Source organism: Pan paniscus, chromosome 15, assembly GCF_029289425.2.
Source record: "Pan paniscus chromosome 15, NHGRI_mPanPan1-v2.0_pri, whole genome shotgun sequence".
NCBI lineage: Eukaryota > Metazoa > Chordata > Mammalia > Primates > Hominidae > Pan > Pan paniscus.
The window spans coordinates 30,800,244-30,823,863 of NC_073264.2; the positions used below are offsets into that span (position 1 = coordinate 30,800,244).

Sequence of the window (23,620 nt, forward strand, 5' to 3'; positions counted from 1 at the left end):
CAGCACTGTCCAATATGGCAGTCATTAGTCACTTGGGAAAATAGGGGGGTGATGGGGGTTTTCAGTAGAATACGATGTGATATTTTTCAAAGACCACTATGGCTTCTCTGTTGAGATCAGCACAATCAAGTTTATACCAGTTGTCTTGGAGTATACCCTTTCACTCTCAAAAGTGCCCCAGTATGAATGACAAATATATGGTCACCCTAAAGTACAAGACTATAAAAGTAAGGCAGTAAGATATTGATCCAGGTAGCTTGGATCATGGAGGTAGCAGTGAAATAAAGCATATTCTGTACAGGAGATGATACTTATCACATAATCCTACATTTCCTTTTTTTTAACTTGCATTTTATTTCTTGTGGTAAAATACGTACAATAAAAAGTTTACCATTTTAACCATTTTTAAGTGTGCAGTTTAGTGTATTAAGTAAATTCACATTCTTACACAACTATCATCACCATCCATCTTGGCAACTCTTTCTCCTAAAAAACTGAAACTCTATACTCATTAAACAATAACCTCCCATTACCTCTTCCTCATGTACCTGACAACCACCATAAGACTATCTCTATGAATTTAACTAGGTATTTCATGTAAGTGGAATAATACAATATTAGTCCTTTGGTAACTGGCTTATTTCACTTAGCATAACATCATCAAAGTTCAGGCATGTTGTAGGGTGTGTCAGAATTTACTTTTTTTAAAGGCTGAATAGTATTTGATTATCTGTATATATCACACTTTATTTACCCATTAATCCATCAGTGACTATTTGGTTGCTTCCACCCTTTGGCTATTTCAAATAATGCTGCAATGAACATGGGTGTACAATAATCTTTTTGAGACCCTTCTTTCAATTATTTTAGGTATATATTCAGAAGCAGAATTGCTGGACTATGTAGTAATTCTATTTTTAATTGTTTGAGGAAACATCATTTGTTTTCCACAGTTTGATGCACCATTTTGTATCCCAGCAATAGTGCACACAGGTCCCAATTTCTCCACAGTGTCAACAGCTCTGGTGACTAGTTCCGTTCTGTGTGCTTCTTTGATATTAGTCAACCTAATGGGTGTGGAGTGGAATCCTGTGTTTCTTAAGCTACAATTTATATATCTAGAGTCAACATAGCTCATATTTCTAGAATGTCAAATTATTGCAAAATATGGTAAAACCTACTTTTGTATTAAAACAATAGAGCTTTTGGAATTAAATCCATTTTGCAAAAGAATTAATCACATATATTTGTTAAGATAAAACTTTCCGTTTGAAAGCACAGTAGCATAGCCCTTCCCTAAGTCTTCATGAAGTGCTGGTTCATTCTGCTCTCTTGATTGAGGTGCTTGGGTGGAATAATTTGTAAAGCAGTGGAAAATCTGTTCTTACTAATACTCATACCAGATTATGTCTGCTAATATTTGAGTTTGTGGTTGACCAAATGCCTGACATATCAGATATGACTTCTATATATTCAAGTCCTATTACTGGAGGTAGGGAATGGCTGTCACACTAAGGGCTGATAACTATGGAAATTCACAAATAATCACAGAACTTTCATCTTTAATAACCCTTTCAGCCTAATATTTCCCCTATTCCTTCACCAAAGTAACTAGTACATAATAATCTATCCAACTTTTTTTTAATTGAGAAACAGCATTGCAAAATAGTTAAGAGAATAGCCTCTGAAGTCAAACTACTGAAATTTTAATTTCAGCTCAAGTGCTTACTAGCTGGTGGTCTGGATGACATCAGGCAACTTACTTATCCTCTCTGCAACTTAGTTACTCACCTTTAAGACATCAACACATGCAAAACACTTTGAAAAAGACTTCAACAACTGTTTGACATATTATTACTATTTAAATTATATTAAGCATACATTCAGCCACAATAATAAATATACTATTTCTGATTAATTAGTATTAATATTCTCTATAGTTATGAATATCTATTATATCCACCAACAGGTCACTCTGTAAGTAAACAAAGGTAAACATAAAACGAATTCACAGAGGAAAATATTCAGGTTTGTAGGTTAAAAACTTTGCCTTGATTAGAAGTACAGATTAAAAAAATTCACTTGAATTTGTTTAATTTGGCATTGTTAGAAAATATCCAGATCAAGGGAACATTTCATTTGGTTCACCAGTTCTAATACAAGCTACTATTCAGAAAAATCAACAGAAGTGCTTGCTTCATCTAGAAATGTGTTGTTGTATAGATGTATTATATTGCTGTTTTCCACATTAATCTACCAAAAAGTCCGTAAATGACTACTGTACAACACTATCATTTGACTAGGAAAAAGCATTTCAATTCTAAATACGACATGATACTTCCTTATGCAAACACACAGAAAAGTCACTAACATTTGGCAAATAATTGGCCCCAATAATTGAGTTCCCTGATGACGTGAAATAGTTCATGGCTACCCCCTAATTGCTGTAAAAGGACAATGAATCATGATTGTCAAAATATGAACTTAATCTATCAGAATGACTACATTTGAATTTAGCTCAGAGTTTACTAATGAGGTGAGTATTGTTTTATACAGAAATTTCATTTTGTTTTGTTTTGTATTATTGGGTTTAGAGTCCGCCCTGAAGATGCCCTTACTGGGAATAATTGGGCTAATGAATAAAATAGTTACCAAAAAAATATTTTCACAAAACTTAATAATAAAAGCTTTAAAAGTTTTTAACAATTCAGTGATTTTAAAAAATACTAATTAAGCACAAGACATTCTTCTTAGAATTGTATCATGTCAATTCCCAATGAAAATAAATACAATATTTAATCTAGCACATAGCAGACTTAACATATACTGTCATTTGTAATCACCTGTGACTCAAACAATTATATTTTATCATTGATTATTAGCTGTCAGAAAACAGATATGAAATGGCAGGGAAGCTCCAGTCAAAGGTTGGTGGAAATTTTTTAGTGATTCAACTCATTCACTCATTTAATTATAATTCATAAACCATAAAATTTACTCTTTAAAATTAATAGGTATATGTACAAAGTTATGCAATCACAATCACTATCTAATTCCGGTCATTTTTGTCACCCAAAAAGAAACCGTTTACCGATTAGAAGTCACTTCTCATGCTTTATTCTCCCAATACCTGTCAACCACTAACAGGATTTGTCTATTTTCAACATTTCATATAAATGCAATCATACCATACATGGCCTTGATGTCTGACTTCTTTCACTTAGCATAATGTTGTCAATGTTCGTCTGTCTTGTAGAATGTATCAAAGCTTCACTTCTTTTCACAACTGAATAATATTCTACTGTTTAAATTTTAGGATTAGCTTTCTATTTCCTGGAAAAAGTCAGCTCTCATTTGATAGTTTTGATACAGATTGCATTAAATCCATAGAATAGTTTACAGAGTATTGCCATCTTAATAACATTATATTCAAATCTATTAGCACAGAACGTCTTTCCATTTTTTAGGTCTTTAATTTATTCACATTTATTAGGTCTTTGATGTATTCACAGATAATATAATTTTCTATATTGACAATTGGATTAGGTTTGTTACTATTTTACTGACTACTTTTGTGTTTATATTAATAAGGAATATTGGTCTGTAATTTTCTTTCCTTGTGATATTCCTGTCTGATTTTGGTGTCAGAGGAACACTGGCCACATAGAAGAATTGGAAAGTGTTCCCTCTTCTTCTATTTTTGGAATAGTTCATAAAAGATGGGTGTAAATTTTTTTAAGGCTTCTTATTTTTTTAAGTGTATGTTTTGCACTTTTCTTAAATCTGTTACTAAGCATTTCATTCCTTTTGATGCCATTAGAAATGCAAATTTTTTTCTTGGTTTGCCAATCTCTGCCTTGTGATTTGAGAATTGAATTGACTTATATTTAATGTAATTGCCCATATTTTATTATTACATATGGCATTTTACTATTTGTTTATGTCTTATGTCTACATGTCATGTCTTTTTTCATTTCTCTGTTACTCTATTTCTCTATTACAAGAATATTTTTTGTGTCAATAGATATTTTCTAGTGTACCATTTAAATCCAATGTCATTTCTTTTACTATATTTTTTACATTTATTTTCTTAGTGGCTGTCCTGGAATTTACAATTAACATATTCACTTATAACAATCTATTTCTTATTGATACCAAGTTAATTTTAATAGTACACAAAAAATTGCTCTATGTAGTTCCATTCACTCCCTGCTCCTTTGTGCTATTGTCATATAATTTAACCTTCAAACACTATATGCCCGTCAACACAGATTTATAATTATTGTTTCATGTAGTTTTCTTTGTAAATTAGGTAGAATTAAAAATGAGCTACAAATTTAAAACTACGTTAATACTGTCATTTACATTTATCTATGCAGTTATATTTACTGGTGCCCTTTATTCTTGCAGAGTCAGGTTACTATCTCGTTTCATTTCAGCCTAAATGTCTTCCTTTATTATTTATTTTAGGGCAAGTCAGCTAGCAATGTGTTTTCTCAGTTTTTATTCATCTTAGAATATGTTAATTTTCCCTTCATTTTTGAAGGGTAGCTTTGGTGGATATAGATTTCTCATTTGACAGTATTATTCTTTCAGCACCTTGAGTCAGTCATCTCACTCTTTCCTGACTTGTGTGATTTCTGTTGAGAAATTGTCTGTTACAAGAGGTAACTTACACATAAAGGTAATAACAAGAGGATCCTGTGGACATAAAAAGTCACTTTAATTTTCTGCTTTCAAAATTCTTTATTTAGCTTTTGAAGTTGATTATGTTGTATCTAGGTGTGGATCTTCTTGAGTTTATCCTAAATGGAATTCATTGAGCTTCATGGGTACACAGATTGTTGTTTTTCATGAAACTTAGGACATTTTTGGCCATTATTTTTTCAAGTATTCTTTTTGCCCCTTTCTGTCTCTCCTCTGCTTCTGGAACTCCTATTATGAGCATGTTAGTACGCTTGGTTCTATCCCTTGGGTCTCTTGAGATTTTTGTTTATTTTCTTCCGTCTTTTGTTCTTGGATTTGGATAATCTCAATTGACCTATCTTCAAGTTCACTAAATTTTATTTTTGCCATCTCGAATCTGCTACTAAGCCCTTTAGTGAATTTCTCATTTCAATTTAATTTTTAATTCTAAAATGTCTGTCTTTTTATAATTTCTATCTTTATATTGATATTATCTGTTTGATAAGATACCATTCTAATACTTTTTTTAGTTCTTTATGTATACTTTCCTTTTGTTCTTTGAACGTATTTCAAATTGCTAATTTAAAGTATTTGCATAGTAAATCCAACATCTGTATTTCCTCATTGGCAGGTTCTATTGACTGCTTTTATTCTTGTGCATGAATCATACTCTTGTTTCTTCACATGCCTCACAGTTATTTTCTTGAAACCTAGACATCTGCAATAATATAATGTGACAGCTCTGTAAATCAGATTCTCTATCCCATGGTTTATTATTCTTGCTGCTGCTGTTCCAATATATTTTTTCAGTGACTTTCCAGAACTAAATCTGATCCTTTAAAATTTGTATTCTCTGTTGTTTCCGTGATTAGTTAGCTTAGTGGTTGGCTAATGATTGGACAGAGATTTCCTTAAATTCCTGAAAGCAATAGGTCGTCCAGCCTTTGCTCTGTGTACATGTTGGGTCATCCCTTAACTGTTCAGCTGGTCAGTTTTCAACTCTGCTTTAGCCTTCACTTTCTGTTTTAACAGAGCCTCAGGGTCAGCCAGAGATGAGAGGTTAGGGCCTTTTTAGGTGTTTCCTGGGCATGTACGTAGCCCTGTGGACTCCTTGATTCCCAGGAATTAGTAGAAGCTTTTCAAAGTGCCCTACAGACATCTCATCTCTAGCTGTTTCTTTGGCAAGCTTCTTGTTTGCTCCAACTGTTATTGCTGCCTCAGACAGAGGTGATATCAAATAATTGCAACTGATAGTTTTCTCCCAGGGGAAAAGTGATTTGTTCAGAGTGATTTCTGAGTTGCTTCACATATAGACAAACCCTTCCCGCAAGTGAAGAGTTTCAGAGAACTACAAGATAAATGACAATTCTCTGAGAATAGAGCGTTGAAAAGGCATCAACCCATTGTGACCCTTCTGGTGACTGCTAACTGCCTTGTTTTCATTGTGATTGTGGGGCTGCTGGTTCGCAAGGCTAGTGCAGAGCTGGAGAAAGAGGGGTAGAATTAGGACAAATTAAAATACCACAAAGTTTGCTGTTCTTACCCAGATTCAGCCATTTTTCTTTAATAGATGTGTCTTGGATTGTTGCAAGTCTTTAGGTAATTTCCAGAGTTCTAAAAAAGATATTTAGACCATTTTTGCCAATGTTTTTATTCCTTGATGCAGAAGTGAATTTTTGAAGTTCCTTACTCCACTATTCCTGCTGCCATCCACCCAAAGTCCTTGATGTTTAAACATCAAATTATTTATCATCTTCAAAGAAGGTTTCAATAGATGATTTAGAATTTTACTTAGTTCCTCTCACTCAAACTCAAATAATAGTTAATACTTACTGAATTCCTTTGGGTCTTAGTGCCTGGGAATAGCTTTTGAATATGTTCTAGGTCCAATGGGTTGATTCAAAGTCAGATAAAACATGGCAATCATTAAAAATCCATGCTTAATAAACAGGTATCCAAGATATAATGATTTTCTTCTTATTGTTAACTTAATATAGGTCACTATGGGTGTCACAGCAGGCAACTTCAGAAAGGAGATTATATCAGACAGAATTAAGAAATCTACCGGAGACAGTGCTTATTAATTAATTATTGTGCCCCTGAGTTTTGTGAGCAGTTCAGTCCAGAAAGAAAGAAGAGAAGGATCTGCTGAGTGACTGGGGTTCTCCAGTGGACATACTAGGAAATTTATAGAGGTACTCTATGTTCAGTGGTATTGCATCTTTTCTCACCTAAGCCATGTTAACAGTGAGACCCACTCCCATATTTCTGAAATGCTTTAAGTAGCCCCACTGAAAGGTCATAAAATAGGCTTAATTATCCTTTTCCTGGCTTTTCAAATCTTTAGATTTCACAAGCTCTTGCCTTGTTATAGCTGTGAGGGTTAATTTTATATATCAACATAACTGTACTAAGGGATGCCCAGACAGCTGGTAAAACATTATTTCTGGATGTGTTTGTGATGGTGTTTCCAGAAGAGATTAACATTTAAATCAGCAGACTGAGTAAAAAAGATCCTTTCTCACCAGTGTGGGTGGGCATCATCCAGTCCACTGTGGTCTCAAATAGAAGAAAATGTGGAGGAAGGACAAATTTTCTCTCTCTGCTTGAGATGAGACATCCATCTTCTCCTCCCTTCAGATATCGGTGTTCCTGGCTCCTGGGCTTTTGGACTCAGGCCAGGACTTATACCATTAGCCCCCCAGTTCTCAGACCTTCACACTTAGAATGAATTACACCACCAACTTTGTAGCTTGCAGACAGCAGATCATGGTAATTCTTGGCCTCCATAACTGTGTGAGTTAATTTATGTGATAAATCTCCATACATACATGCACGCGCACACACACACACACATATATATAATTGGTGTATATATACATATATATACACACACACATATATATTCCAATGCGTGTGTATCTATATACAAAATGTATGTGTGTTTATACACACAAGTCATTGGTTCTGAAATAGCTAACTCAAACATTTCTGATATCAACTCTGCCAAACCTAAAATTGGTATTTCCTATATTAAACTACCTAATCCAGTACATCGATTTCTTTAAATTTTCTAGAAATGGATTAAATGACTAAGTTTTGCTAGTTTAGCTGGTAATTTTGATACAATTTGAAGTCAAATATTTCAAAACTATAGCTCCCGCACAACTGAGGTAGATGACTTATCCTGAAAGTGTGGGTGTAAAATTATTTCTGTCCTGTACTTTGATGTGTAATTATACTTTATTCAAATGCATCTTCAGGAATTTGAGTAGCTCACAAGCTACTTCTTAAAGGAAAAGATAAGCCCTGAGGGCTTTTACTCACATCTGTACAGGAGGGAACTCCTCTCTACAAAGAGAATTCAGTCTGACTCATGTCATAACAGCATGTGAAACTTATCTCATCTAAGACAATAAAAGCACTCAATTAGATGGCGCTGATTAGGTGTGATATATGCATTAATCATTGCCTAGAACTTATAGTTGTCTCTAGTTTCAACTCCATTTTATAGAAGAGGATGCATAGGCACTAAAGTACTGCAACTAAAAAGAGGGTGAATCTTGCATTTGAACCTTGGCATTTTGTCTCTACAGCTGCACTTTATACTGCTACAATAAACCTTTGAGAGCTAGACATTTTTAATTCCTAACACAGAACTTACAAGCAAACCGTGTTTTATTAGTGATATAAACACATTCTCCTATCTAGTTTCCCTTCAAAAGCTCTAAGTGGTACATATCAAAAGAAAATAGAATATTTAGAGGGGTGTATGAGTAGTTTGTCTGATAGACTAAGAACTACCTCATAGCAAATTAAACCAGAAAGCTGTAAACTTGGACCACATTCACTAAGCCTCCCACGATAACAGATTTACTAAGTAAATGGTTTACAAATTACTTACAAAAAAAAGACAAGTAAAAAATATTGCAAATAATTTACAAGTACTAGAATTTTGATGTGATGTCCTTGATTTTTATCTAGAGTCTATATAGGACAAACCATATAAAACTATCATTGGAAACCATCTACATATTTTGTTCAATGTCCCTTACACATAATTTTTTTCCTTTGAAAAAGTAATCCACATCTTTTACAAGATTATAGGAGTTATAAAATCCATTCTGTTTACCTTGTTACTGGCTATCAGGAATTTCTATGTGTGGGTTTAATCACAGTTAATATATTTGCTCCTGTAATCATATATTTTCGACTTCCAAAAAAAAAAAAAAGCATTTTTTTTCTCTATTCTAAACGGTTTTTTGAAAAAAAAAAAAAGCTGCTGTTGTGAGTGATACATGCAGGGCAACTTGATTGCTCTTAGTGCAGAATTGACATCAAGGAATTTTGGAAGTATAATTTTTTGGCAGGTGGATAGCTGGTTGTATTAGTCCATTCTCACACGCTATAAATACCTGAGACTGCATAATTTATAAGAAAAGAGGTTTAATCAGCTCATGGTTCTGCAGGCTGTACAAGAAGCACAGCAGCTTCTGTTCAGCTTCTGGGAAGGTTTCAGGAACTTTACATTCATGGCGGAAGGCAAAGGAGAAGCAGCTCTTCTTACACGGCTGGAGCAGGAGCAAGACCAAGAGAGGGGAGACGTACTACATGCTTTTAAACAACCGGATCTCATAAGAACTCACTCACTATCATGAGAACAGCACCAATGGGGAAATCCACTCCCATGACCCATGCCTCCCAGCAGGCTCCACCTTCAACATTGGGGATTACAATTCAAGATGAAATTTGGGCGGCGACACAGATCCAAACCATATCACTGGTGATTGTTGGTCCTGGTGCCCTTACTCATAAAATAAATAAATAAGTAAATAAATAAATAAATAAGCCTTTTTGTGTACACATCTTTTTAAATAAGTTTTCCTCAATCCATTCTGAAAGTAAATAGGTGATTTTTTAAAGCTTTATAAAAAAAAGTCTTTCTCAAAATTAAGGTAAAAAAACTTATATTGTTTATCTGGAGGCTAATGCTGAAGTTATTTTTTAAAAAACCAGAAACACTACTTCAAAGAGGATTTTTAATAATAAGTTTTAAATTTAATTACTATCATCATATACACAAAACTGGAAGAAATGGGACTAACGACCTCTAGACTTATTACTTCAGCAAACCACCTTCCACACCCTAACAAAGCAGAAAGTAGTTATGCTCTGCTCTTTGGACCTCAAGTAAACTTCTACCACTTCAAGTTGACATCTGAGTGTCCTACAGGCTGGAGAGTCTCGACAGGTCTTGACTGTATACTAGAAATGCCTCACCCACTCTACCTGATGGTTTGGAGCTTGTCCCTGTCCTGTGAATTAACCTAAAAGGATGTATGCCCTGGCTCATCTTAAGTAATGGTGATTTTTATTTCTCTTTATGTATTTATGTGAATGTATTCAAGGACAGGGAAAGGAACTGTCTTTAGTTTCATTGACCCTTGTCCTTTGGAAGATAAATAAGAATTTAATTAACATAAATGCATATATTTCTTATGCTTGCTCTACTTTTCTTGCTTTAAAAAATAACTCTGATTGATGTCAAATATGCATCTTATCTCAATTTTTAGGCCAGACCCTCTTAACAATGATTGTTTTTTTCTCTCCTCACTCCCTTTAACCATCTCAGATTATTTTTTTTTAATTTTCTCTGTGTTATCACAATATTTTGCTCATATCTCTATTGGTGAGCACATCTCTCTTCTCTTTAAGTGTCTAGATTTCTTTAAGGACAGTCTATCTTTGCATCCTTCCAGGACTTGGCTCTAAGACTCATACACAGTGGCACTTTAGTAAATACTAATAACTGTTACTTATTAGGACTACTGACAGAAGGACTTGCTGAGTGGATTATGCCATAAAATTCTCCATTCCTTAATATAAGCGATGAGCCTGGCCTCGTCTTTAAACTAGAAAATATGATGCTAGCAGTTGTAAGGGATAGCAATTAAGAATGTCAGTGCTGGAACCAGGCTGTCTGGGTACCCAAACGTGGCAAATTATTCACCTGTTTTCAACATCCTTATCTGTAAAAGGGGATGATAAGGATAAAAAGGGGATTACAGGCATGCACCACCACGTAACTTACAGAGTATCAGAACTATAAATTAGTTAATACATGCGAAGTACTTAGTGCTTGGCATAAATTAAACCTTAGAAATTCAAATAGACAGAAAATGGAAGATGTGACCTGGAAATCAAGAAAGTTTTGAAAGAGTCAGTAATTTAAAAAGTAGAATTTGATATCAAAAATTGTATTAGTACTTCATAACTCAATGAGCTATTGTGATACCTCCATATAGATTTTATAATAACTTTTCAGAAACACTTATTGAGGCATTATCAATATTGAAAATATTTTGTCTAATAATGTTATCAGAAAAATTATTCTATGAAATTGCATAATTTTTAAATTATTGTTTTATATCCAACATAGAAAAAATAACTTTTGCATGAGTTTTGTCTTTCCTATGAGGTTTATCCTAGAACATTTATTTTGAGAAAACCTTCATAAAAACATAATTTGGGCAAAAATTTAGATTCTATAATAATCAATCATCTTAAAAATAAATTACTTAACTTCCAGAGTCTAGGGCTGAATAACATATTTGTCTCACTTTACCGATAGCTGGTACTACTGACAGAAGGATTTGGATTTGGTAAAACAAAATGAAACACATGTGTATGAAAAGATACCGCTAATAATGAGTCCTAACACACAACAAGCACTCATCCATCATCTCTCTAGAATGTTCTGATAACAAAGAAAGAGCAATATTCCTCTTAAGAGAAAGATTAAGAGAAATTTAAATCAATAAAGTTTTACTCTATGTCAACATCAGTCATAACTTAAAATTCAAGCATCTAGGTCTCTGCCTCCATGTCTATATTTAGATCTTTCTATTTTCTAATTTAAAATAGACCTAAATTAAAATTTTGAAAATTAAGGACAAGCAATCAAATATTTATTTCCATAATTTCTTCTCCAAAATTTTTTATTCTTCTTCATAAACTCTGTACTTTATTAATCACCCAACCCTTTCAATTTAAGCAAATACTAGTAATTTTTGTGTCTTTGAATTTTTTTTTTTTTTTTTAGACGGAGTTTCGCTCTTGTTGCCCAGGCTGGAGTGCAACGACGCGATCTCGGCTCACCGTAACTTCTGCCTCCTGGGTTCAAGCGATTCTTCTGCCTCAGCCTCCCGAGTAGCTGGGATTACAGGCATGCACCACCACGTCTGGCTAATTTTGTATTTTCAGTAGAGATGGGGTTTCTCCATGTTGGTCAGGCTGGTCTCCAACTCCTGACCTCAGGTGATCCACCCGCCTCGGCCTCCCAAAGTGCTGGGATTACAGGCGTGAGCCACCGCGTCTGGCTGTCTTTGACTTTTTTATATAGCCTTTATAAAGTAAAAATAATTGTTCATTATCATAAAAAATATACATTTTTTTGAAATGGAGTCTTGCTCTGTAGCCAGGCTAGAGTGCAGTGGCGGGATCTCGGCTCACTGCAACCTCTGCCTCCCAGGTTCAAACGATTCTCCTGCCTCAGCCTCCCAAGTAGCTGGGACCAGGCACACACCACCAAGCCTGGCTAAAATTTTTATTTTTAGTAGAGACTGGGTTTCACCAGCTTGGCCAAGATTATCTCAATCTCTTGACCTCGTGATCCACTCGCCTCGGCCTCCCAAAATGCTGGGATTACAGGCATAAGCCACCTCGCCTGGCCAAAAAATAATTTTTAAATCTACTTCTTCCATAGTTACTCTTCCTATGAGTTAAAAAATCATTATAAACCTTGATAGTGAAAATACAGTTGTTTTTCTATAATACATTTTACTTTTGTGTTTGCTAAACATATTCATAATTTAAAGTTTTCTTCAAATTTTGAGGGAAAGTCAATTTAGTACAGTAATTTAAAAATTCTTGAAATTTCCTGAGAGTAGCTCTAAAGTATTCTCATCACACTAAAAAGCAACTATGTAAGGTGATAGGTTAATTTGCTTGATTATAGTATTCATTTCACAACATACACATACTGTATACCAAAACATCATGTTCACCTTAAGTGTGTGTGTGTGTGCATATATATATATATATATACATACATACATACATATATATATATATATATATTTGGGGTTTGTTTGTTTGTTTGTTTTTTGAGAAGGAGTCTCTCTATCGCCCAGGCTGGAGTGCAGTGGTGCGGTCTCGGCTCACTGCAACCTCCACCTCCCGGCTTCCAGCGACTCTCCTGCCTCAGCCTCCTAAGTAGCTAGGATTACAGGCATGCACCACCATGCCCGCTAATTTTTGTATTTTTAGTAGAGACGGGGTTTCACCATGTTGGTCAGGCTGGTCTTGAACTCCTGATCTTGTGATCTGCCCACCTCGGCCTCCCAAAGTGCTGGGATTACAGGCTTGAGACACCGAACCTGGCCAAATATATATAATTTTTATTTGTCAGTTGTGCCTCAATAAAGTTGGAAAAACAGAAAAATTCCTAGGCAGTGTTAAGCCAGTAAAGTACACCCAGTTAAAGGCTATGGTTGTTTTTTTTTTTTGCATTTATCACTATTATTATATTTAATATATTATTTATATTTGTTAACTAAGTATAAAATGGTCAGAAGGGGAGGTAACGTGATTACAATTTTAAAACTCATATCAACAATAGATTTTTTTTATAATGTTTTACTTCATGCCAGTGCAGTAAAGCCGTGGCATTCACAACCTGCCACCTATCAGCCCTCTACAGAACCCTCAGTTAGATTCTATTGCATTTAATATGGAGCTTGAGTCTTCCTAAGAGTCAAATATGCTTTTGGAATTTAGGGTGTACGGGCCGAGCACAGTGGCTCACATCTGTAATCCCTGTAATCCCAGCACTTTGGGAGGCCGAGGCGGGCAGATCACGAGGTCAGGAGTTCAAGACAGCCTAACCAACATAGTGAAATCCCACATCTACAAAAAAAAAAAAAAAAGAAAAAGAAAAAAATACAAAAAATTAGCCAGACGCGGTGGCGGGCACCTGTAATCCCAGCTATTCAGGAGGCTGAGGCAGGAGAATTGCTTGAACCCAGGAGGCGGAGGTTGCAGTGAGCCGAGATCGCGCCATTGCACTCCAGCCCTGGTAGCAGTGTGAGACCCTAAAAAAAATAATAATAAAAATAAATAAAAAATAAAAATGTAGGGTGTACATTGGAGTTAGATGTTCCTATTTTTTAAACTGTTAAGTTTTAATTTCCTTTAATTTTTTTAGTGTTGGTGGAAGATAAAAACCAATAAGTTGATGTGGAATTAATGACAGACTATTTTAACATACACTTCCTAATCAAAGATTTCAAAAGTCTAAAAGATTGTCAGACATGAGAGAAAGTTAAGGAATTGATTTGAAAAGACATTCAAATTAAAAGCAAATAGAAAGTTTTTATTTAAAACCATTTAAATATCTGTGTAGAGCTGGAAAAAAATATCAAACACAAAAATGTTTATTTTTAATATTAATATTAGAGATTTAAAAACAGATGATACTGAGTTCTGAAATAGTGTGCTAATTTATCTCTACAAAATGTGAAGTGGACAGGCTTGATTAATGAATTGATTAATTTCTTTAAATCTTTAGTTATTTTTTACAAATATATTAAAACGTAAAATCCAGAGACAATAAGCTAAAAATGTTTGAAGAGATTGACAATTTCAATGTGAATAAGTGTATATCATTTAAAAGCAAAGTAGGTAACAGTAAGAAGTAGAACTAAAAATTCCTAATTGGAGCTGTCTTAAAAATATACTGTAGGGATACATATGGATGTGAATATATACACCTTTGAAAATAATATGCCTATATTTTCTTCAGTGAGTTAAGAGTATATAAAATACATGTCAAATTGTGAATATTTAGGAGAAAATATTAAACTATATTTTTAAATAGTCTACCAACAATGAAAAAAGTAAAAATCATGTATTCTACACTATTTTCTCCTAGAGTACTTGCACGTTAAAATAAGGAAATTTCATTATTTTCACAAATAAACAAAAAAATCACAAAATAGGACAAAGTTGAGAAATGTATGTTTATGCATACATTCAATATGCATAATTATATACATAAAATATGTGTAATAAACTAATCAATACACTCCAATTAAATGACAATCTTAAAGAATTATCATATAATAAGAAGTGCTACCTAATCCCCAAATTGTGGATAAATAGCAACAGCCTGTGGTCATTTCTGATGCTGCAGTTTTCCTAAGTATTCAAGTATTAAATGCAATATTTTCTTCAAGCATTTGCTTTAAGTACTACAGTACTGACATATTCATTTACAATAAGTATTACTCAGTACCTGTCCTAATAGCAGTGTAGTGCTCTCTGCCCACATCCTTCTCCTCGTAAAACACTAGCTTTCAGGAAATAAAATCTGGAACTAATAAATCTGGTTAGTTAGTCACTGGCTATTCTGGAGAGAGATCGCCACCTTCCACTTGAAAATATAACAAACTTTCTGCAGGCACGGTGGCTCATGCCAAGCGCTTTGGGAGGCCAAGGACAGCAGATCACTTGAGCCCAGAAGTTCGAGACCAGCCTGGCCAACATGGTGAAACCCCATCTCTACTGAAAATACAAAAATTAGCTGGGCATGGTGGTGGGCACCTGTAATCCCAGCTACTTGGGAGGCCGAGGCAGAAGAATCGCTTGAACGTGGGAGGCGGAGGTTGCAGAGAGCCAAAATCGTGCATTGCACTCCAGCCTGGGCGATAGAGTGAGACTCAATATCAAAAATTTTTCATTTCATTTCATTTCATTTAAAAAATAGCAAATGTGGCCTGGCGTGGTGACTCACGCCTGTAATCCCAGTACTTTGGGAGGCTGAGGCAGGCAGATCACTTGAGGTCGGAGTTTAAGACCAGCCTGACCAACATGGTAGAACCCCGTCTCTACTAAAAATAAAAAAATTAGCTGGGCGTGGTGGCGGCTCCTATAATCCCAGCTACTCAGGAAGCTGAGGCAGGAGGATCGCTTGAACCTGGGAGACAGAGGTTGCAGTGAGCCAAGATTGTGCGATTGCACTCCAGCCTGGGCTATAGAGTGAGACTCCGTCTCAAAACAAACAAACAAACAAACAAACAAAAACAAGTTCCAGTCTTGTAGACATTGCCATACTCTGTTATCCAGTTCACATTCTGAATTGATACTAAAGATGATTCAAATCTTACAGGTCTTGGTAAGATACTTAGATTGTATTCTCAGAGGAGCAAAGAGCCATTGGAAAATACTAAGCAGGGTAGTGAGATGATGCCCCTTCAGGATCCCATGTGGATTAGGGTGAAGAGATAAGTGTGCGAATGGGGAGGGAGGACTCTGTTTTAGTCCAGATGAGAGATGAGGGTGGCTTCACCAAAGGTGGTAGCAGCCAAGATGGTGAAATGTGAAAAGATTTGAGATATATTGGGAATAGTACTAAAGGGACTTTCCAATGGACTAAATTTGGGAGCTAGGAAACGAAGGCAAAATCCTAGGTTTTTCACTTGAGTAACTATGTCATATGGTGAGAAAGACTAGAACACAAAAAAGTAAGAGTTATTTACAGTTGTGCTTCAGACATGATAAGCTGGAGACACTTTTTACCCATCCCTGTGGAGGTGTGATAGGTGAACAGAAACACAGGTCTAGAGTTCACAGCTGAAGAAGTCAAGCAACTGATTATCATTTGAAAGTCATTAACATGGCTGAGAGAGGTGGCTCACGCCTGTAATCCCAGCACTTTGGGAGGCCGAGGTGAGCAGATCATGAGGTCAAGAGTTCGAGATCAGCCTGGCCAATACAATGAAACCCCGTCTCTACTAAAAATACAAAAATTAACCGGGCGTGATGGTGCGCACTTGTAGTCCCAGCTACTCGGGAGGCTGAGGCAGAAGAATTGCTTAAACCCTGGAGGTGGAGGTTGCAGTGAGCTGATGCACCACTGCACTCCAGCCTGGGTGACAGAGCAAGACTCCATCTCAAAAAAAAAAAAAAAAAAGCCATCAGTATATAGATGATACATATACTTTGAGGCTGGAGTCACTCATTCATTTGTTCAACAAATATTTATTGAGCACCTAATATGAACCAGGTACTGTTCTAGGTGCTAGGAATACAACACTGCAAAAAATACAGCTAAAAATTCTTGCCCTTATAGGGCTTGCATTCTGTGATGAGAATCCCCTGGAAGGAAGATGTAGAAGGCAAGAAGAGGATCCAAGACTGATCTCTGGGATTCCCAGCTTGACTGCATGACAGGATGAGGTGCAGCCCAGGAAAATACAGTAGAAAAGCCACCAGGAAGGGAGCAGGTAAACCAGGAAATTACAGTCATAGAAGACAAGAGAGCAGCGCAGCCTTTTAAGTCCTTTTTCACAACTGTTCAACTTTGTGAATGCCTGTTGAGGGGTGGAGAAACATTAAAAATATACAGTGATTTTTCGATTTGCTGATCAGGAGATTATGTCCCTACGGCTGAATGAAATGGCAGACAGAATCTGTATTCATTTGGGTTACGGCAAAATGCAGCAGTAACAAACTGGAGGCAGTGAGTATGGACTTCTGATAAGCATTACTGTCGAGAGGAGCTGAGAAGTAGGCCAGTGACTGGAGAGAATTAAGGTGATATATGAAAGTCTTTCCCAGAGTGTATGCCACATCGTTAGCGTTCAATAAATACTATACACTACTGTTGATAATAAGTGAGATTTAATTTTAATAGTTTGGATTAAATAATAGTTTACTGACAACAACTTGTCACTGAGCCTGAGAATTACAGATTTTTTTCACTGAGTCTTAAATTAGTTCAAATACATAAGCAAATAAACACGAATTAATAGTAAACACATAAAAATCTTTAACTCATTAATAAAATAAATACAAACAAATATTTAGGTAGCATTTTTTACCTGTTAAATTTTCATTTTTAAGTCTAATATTCAATATTGAAAAACATGAATCGTAAACTGAGTTGGTCAAAATATAACTTTTCTGAAAAGCAAATTCATATGTATCAAAGGCCTTTACAATGCATTTGCTTTCAGTTTTTAAATTTTTTTTCTAAATTGCATTATAGTATACTTAATGGGAAAGAAATTATAAAGTAACACAAAACTCTGACATTTAAAGAAAGAAACTAGAAATATATACATTTCTACATTTCCTGTAACATCTGATATGGGACTATTCATATAAAATTGATGAAATACCAATCTCTTCAGACTTTTGTTACCTCCAAGCTAATTGTTGTGAAGCGCTCTATACAAGGCTAGCTTCAAGACCACCCAGCGTTTCCTGCAGGTGGGAATGCAGCTGTTCACCTTCTTAGTGGGGTGAGCCGCTAGGAGCACAAACACCCAAGTACCAGTCTCTGGGTTGAATTTGCTTGTTTTCTTTATTTTCTGAAATAGTTCTTCAAAGTACTTGATGGCTTGGGACCTGTTTTTTCCAATAGTCCCTTGCTCCTTTTTTGCAACCCTCTTCTCAGAGCAGTGCAGTTCAAATCTGGCTGCCTACGTGTGGCTCACATATTAGATATTTTTGGTTTACATGAAATTTGGCGGTCTGGGGATACAGCCCCCAAGCTGGCATACAAAGTAAGAAATGTAAGAATTCTATAAATCTGTATGTCCTTGAAGGGCCACAAAACCAGTCCAGTGTCTTGGAATCTGATGACTCTTACATGATGGGAATTGCTGGTGATAATATAAAGCTAGAGTATGCAGACTTTTAGTGGTTAGATATAGGACTCCTTTTACAATGCAGTGTGGCTTTAATTTCTTCTCAAAACTGAGTTGTTATATCAGCTACATAATAGCTTATATTTAGCACTTTACAAGTTTTGAAATATTTGTATTATTTCATTTGAGCTTTAGAGTAATCTTATCCCATTTAAGATCCTGTATTTAGAAATTCAAATTCAGGGACAGCATTCCCTATGTAGCAATGAGGTTTTGCTTCATAAAACTTCCTTAACCTCTGTGAATATGGTACCCAAGTGTGGCATGATAAACAGGAGAATCTGCAAAGTGTGAGCAGGTATAAGGGTGACATTTCCCCTGCCCTTTAAGGGCCAGTGGGAATACACTGGCAAAGCTGCCTTTGCAGTAGCTGCTTCTTACATATGGCCCAGCGCATGCTTCCGGCACCAGTGTCTTTGGGAGAGGTGTGAAAAAGATTTCTCTCTGAGTCCAGGAGAGTGGGCTGTTCGAATCCTCCTGGAGACAAAAGAAAGAATTGGTTCCAGTGCCTTTTTCAATCCTAACAGCTTTCAGATGACACATTGGGAGTCATTTATACAGCCTTGAATATACCCAAAAGTGTTCCTCGCCAAGTCTTCCCACAGTCTACATGAGCCAATGCAGATCACTTTATTTTAAAAGGTTACATGTTATATAAAACCCACACAAGTAGCTGCCTTAAATTTTTCTCTATCCCTGTTGAACTTCTGTGGGGTTTCCTCTATATTTTCCATATTTAACTATAGACTAACTAATTTATTGTCACCCATAAAGCAATGTTTATTTTAGTAACCCACCTTCCAAAGGTAGCAGCCATTGGAAGTCCTGCTCAGCTCATCAATAAAACCTACTGCTGCTGCCAGTTGACAAGCTAACTATAAATTCAAAAGGCAACACTCTAGGGAGTCTATTTTTCTTTTGACTAGTGTATCAATTCAATATACTGTGCAACTTATGCCCAAAAATGTTGCTTTTTTATTGATAGAAAACTCTTGGAGTCATCATTGCATCTTTCCCTTAACCTATGGGTCAACTGGATTTAACGCCCTGCTGCAGCTGGATGCTTCAGCAGAATGTGTTTTCTTGATAGTTCATCTCAGCGACTAGAAAGTCTGCCTTATACATTTTAAAGGTAAGGACTCCTTTAATTCAGTGTGTCCTGGCACCAAAAGGCACAATAAACCTCTGCAGTGACATACTGGAGTGCGGAAATTTGTTGCTGGCTATGTCTAGATTCAAACTCTTATTCCACGAACATCATTGGAGGGCCCTCTTGTCTCCTTTTAACAAGGTGGGAAATAAGATTTTATTTCTAATTATTTATTACTGTAGCTACTACTTTAACTTTGCATGATGCCTTTTATTCTATTGTGGTTATAAAATAGTCTTACTTCATATTTTTTGTTCATCTTTACAACTAGCCATGAGGTAGATAGCTTTAAATGAAATTTACATGGATAATATTTTAGAGATGAGAGATCAATTCCCTATCATAGTATAGTCTTGACTCACGTCATAAACACATTTTAGTGAAATAGCAACAAGAGGAAACAAGGACAAAGCATTCACAGCTGGGCATTTGGTCACCCCTTATCTTAAGCTCCTTTTATTTTCTCTGCCTTATAATATCATTTTTTTATTCTTCTTTGATTAAGCCTATATAATTTTCATTAACATAAATTATTCAGTTCAAATAATGCCAGGTTCACTTAGTATTATGTAATTTCAGTCTCAGTTTGCTGGCTGACCTACAATTCTATGCTTCATATATGCAAATACAGTTGACATGTAATTCCTCCATCTTGAGAACAAATAACAAAAATGGATCTTTAAAATATAAATATTTTAGGCCATTAAAGAAAATTATATATATATACTCATAATTTTATTTATAAGTCAAATGAATGAATTTCTATTTTAAAAAGCATAATTTAAATTTTATACAGAGTATAAGTCAATTTTTACTTATAAATTAAGGACGTAAGTTCTTATACATATATGTATAGATGTGCATGTGCATATTTTTCCTCGAATTTTAAAATGCACACTTAGTCAAATGTGTATACATACTCAATTTTTAGATTTCATGTTTTAGTCTGCAACTAAGTGCAATGAGCAATTTTTTCAAGTCGGTTGTTATATTATTTATTTGCTGGAAATGAAAACAACATGAAATTATACTTTAATAGTGGATTGCCAATGCAATTATAAGTTATTTTCCCCAACCATCTCTATTTTTGGTAGATGATTAGTGCCCCGTGGGATCCAGAGACTTCTCTGATCGAGAGCTGTTTGTTTTCTGCATGCTGCAATTATATATTACACATACACCAATGATGAGTAGCCTCATGTGTTGGGATAAATATGTTATTATAAGTTCAAATGCTTAGATACTTTTTCGATGTTTATTTGAGCTGAGCAAAACATAGTAGTTTCAGTTCACAGGGGGCTTACATAAACCTTTTGGGGGAGAATTTCAGCTCACAGGGGTTTGTAAGCAGATGGCATATGCAAGCAATCACACTTCTCCTTGGTGGGAGGAATGGCATTCTCAAGATAACAAAATAAGAGCGGGAGGTGCCATGACAAGTCTGTTCTCAGTCTCCACCTGGGCTTTCCCCACAAGGCAGAGACACTAAGTATATGTTTGAAGGCTAATATGGAATCAGAATACAGGGAAATTCTTTTTTTTTTTTTTTTTCTTGAGACGGAGTCTCAGTCACCCAGGCTGGAGTGCAGTGGCATACTCTCGGCTCACTGCAACCTCCCTGTCCTGAGTTCAAGCGATTCTACTGCCTCAGCCTCACAAATAGCTGGGATTACAGGAGTGCACCACCATGCCCAGCTAATTTTTGTATATTTAGTAGAGACAAGGTTTTGTCATTTTGGCCAGGCTCGTCTGGAACTCCTGACCTCAGGTGATCCACCCACTTCGGCCTCCCAAAGTGTTGGGATTACAGGTGTGAGCCACCTCCCAGCCAGGGAAATTATTTTAACACCTCCAGCCTGCCCTGCTCCCATTCTCCCTCTGGGATTCTTGGAACCAAGTGGAATTATCCCACTGTTGAGAACAAGGTACGATTTTGCAGGAATTTTGTGGGATTATGTTCAGGAAGGCTAGAATCTTACACTACAAATTACTTGTCCTCATAGTGTAGGCACAATAGGCAAGAAACAAATTCAAACTGGTAATGAAAGGACCACTGTTATGACAGTTGAACCAGCACCCAATTCTCCAGTGTATGGAACTCTGGAAAATCTGTTGGAATATATGTGAGAAGAGCTATCTACCTTCCAACCAGCTTCATCTATTCCCCACCTGAATCTTGGCAGGACCATTCTGCCCAATGTTCTAAGAACTCAAAGCAGTGACTAGTACACTAATGTGAAAAGGAGAAAAAGGAAGAGGAATAATCTAGCCCCAAGGAAAGCCCTAAACCAGTTTAGTAAATGTACAAAGGTGGGGATGAGTAGAAAGTGGGGCATGGGAAAAGAAAGGAAAAAAAGAGAAGAGGGAAGGGGGAGGAGAAAGGAGTGGATGAGAGAGAGAGGGAGGAGAAAAACAAGGAAAGAAAAGGGAAACAGAAGAGGAAGGGAGGGGAGGAGAGAAGAGATCAGAGAAGAAAAGAGGTGGGAAGGGTGCATGTTTCTTATTCCTTAGTGCCCCATTCACTAACCTCTGTGAACCTTGAAAGTGTTTCAAAGTCCTACCAATCTGATAGAGACCAGTAGCAATGCTTCCTCCCTAAAAGAAATGGACATAAAGTTTGTCAGAGAAAACAAAAAAGTATTTTAATTCTCTCCTCTCTGCTAATCCATCATGTTTTAAAATAACTGGAGATGTCTAACCAGGACCCGGGTAATTTCCTCTAAGAAAAAAGAAAAAGAAAAAGGAAAGAAAAAAACTACAACTACAAGAGATGTTTGCAAAACAGGATTGGCACTCAGATGTGCCATACGACAGGTCTATTATGTGACCACTAACACCACACAAACATACCAAAGCTGACTTCCGTCATTCTGGTTAAACTAGACATAAACTTGCCTTAATGGCAAAAAGGGCAGAGGAGACAATTGATAAGACTTCACACTCTTACTTTACATGCTCATTCTCTGCAAATGTATATTTTGAAGGATTTTTTTTTACATCTGATTGAATGTGTATCTACCTAGCATTACGCAGGACCCAGATTACTGTAAAGAAATAACAAAGGGCACTTCTGATATGCAAAGAATATTTAGTCCATGCTCATTTCATACACACTGAAACAAACCTTGAAATATAATACCTAAGTAGAAAGACTCTACATTTCTTTACGTCATGCCATAATCTAAATGACTGTAATTCCAAGATTGTGAGCATAAACTTGTTCTAGTCTTTTACATCTAATTATTTCAAACGGGTCATGAGTGTAACCAATGGCAACCCGGCTGATAGCTGACGTTCTATCACTTCACCAGTAACCAGCTTACCTCGCCAATAATACATCTTGTGTGTGCAAGTTATTTCATAAGTGAAGAAAATACCATGCTAAATCTTGAAAATGTGGGAAGGGTCACTGTTAATCACTGGACTATTTCTTGGAAGTTATGTTTTAAAAGGAGAATAATAACTCCAGTCACTTATGTCAACCACTTACAATTTATGTCTAATTCCCACACTGCTCAATAGTAATATGTATGTCTTTAAAGGTGAAGGTCATATCTGATTAGGAAACAAAGCAAGATTCAGATATCCCTGACAGACAGAATGAATGAAATGAAAGAAGGGGAGGAGGGAGGGAGGGAGAAAAGAAGGAAGGAAGGAAGGGAGAGATGGAGGGAGGGAGGGAGGAAGGAAAGAAGGAAGGAAGGAAGGAAAGAAACTTTGGTCTATTATCACAACAGAATAAAAAGCAAAGGATGGATAAGCCCAAAGATTTTGCAAAGGATGTATTAAGATTTGGTGATCTGGAGAGTGGGTACATAGAAAGAGGGAGATATTGAAGGTGAATTGAAGATCTGAAGATTGTTTAATATTTTAGCTTCATTCCATTAATAAGGTGGCTCTTTTATACTTCATGGCCACAACAGAAACAAAAGATTCACAAGGAACTGTTTTCAATATTGGTTGTCTTCCAACTAGAGGCAGATGAATTGGCTTCCCCAGTGGGAGCCAGAAC

At 35.9% G+C, this 23,620-nt stretch overlaps 1 long non-coding RNA gene and 1 other non-coding gene across 2 annotated transcripts in view; one reads left to right on the forward strand and one right to left on the reverse strand.

Annotated features, from left to right (window-relative positions):
• The window catches only part of LOC117975791 (uncharacterized), a 35,981-nt gene that overhangs the window by 6,786 nt on the left and 5,575 nt on the right, over nt 1–23,620 (reverse strand). The window lies entirely within an intron of this gene.
• Nucleotides 8,958–9,089, forward strand: LOC112437103 (U11 spliceosomal RNA). Its single transcript, XR_003025765.1, has one exon. It is a non-coding gene; the product is annotated as a U11 spliceosomal RNA (small nuclear RNA).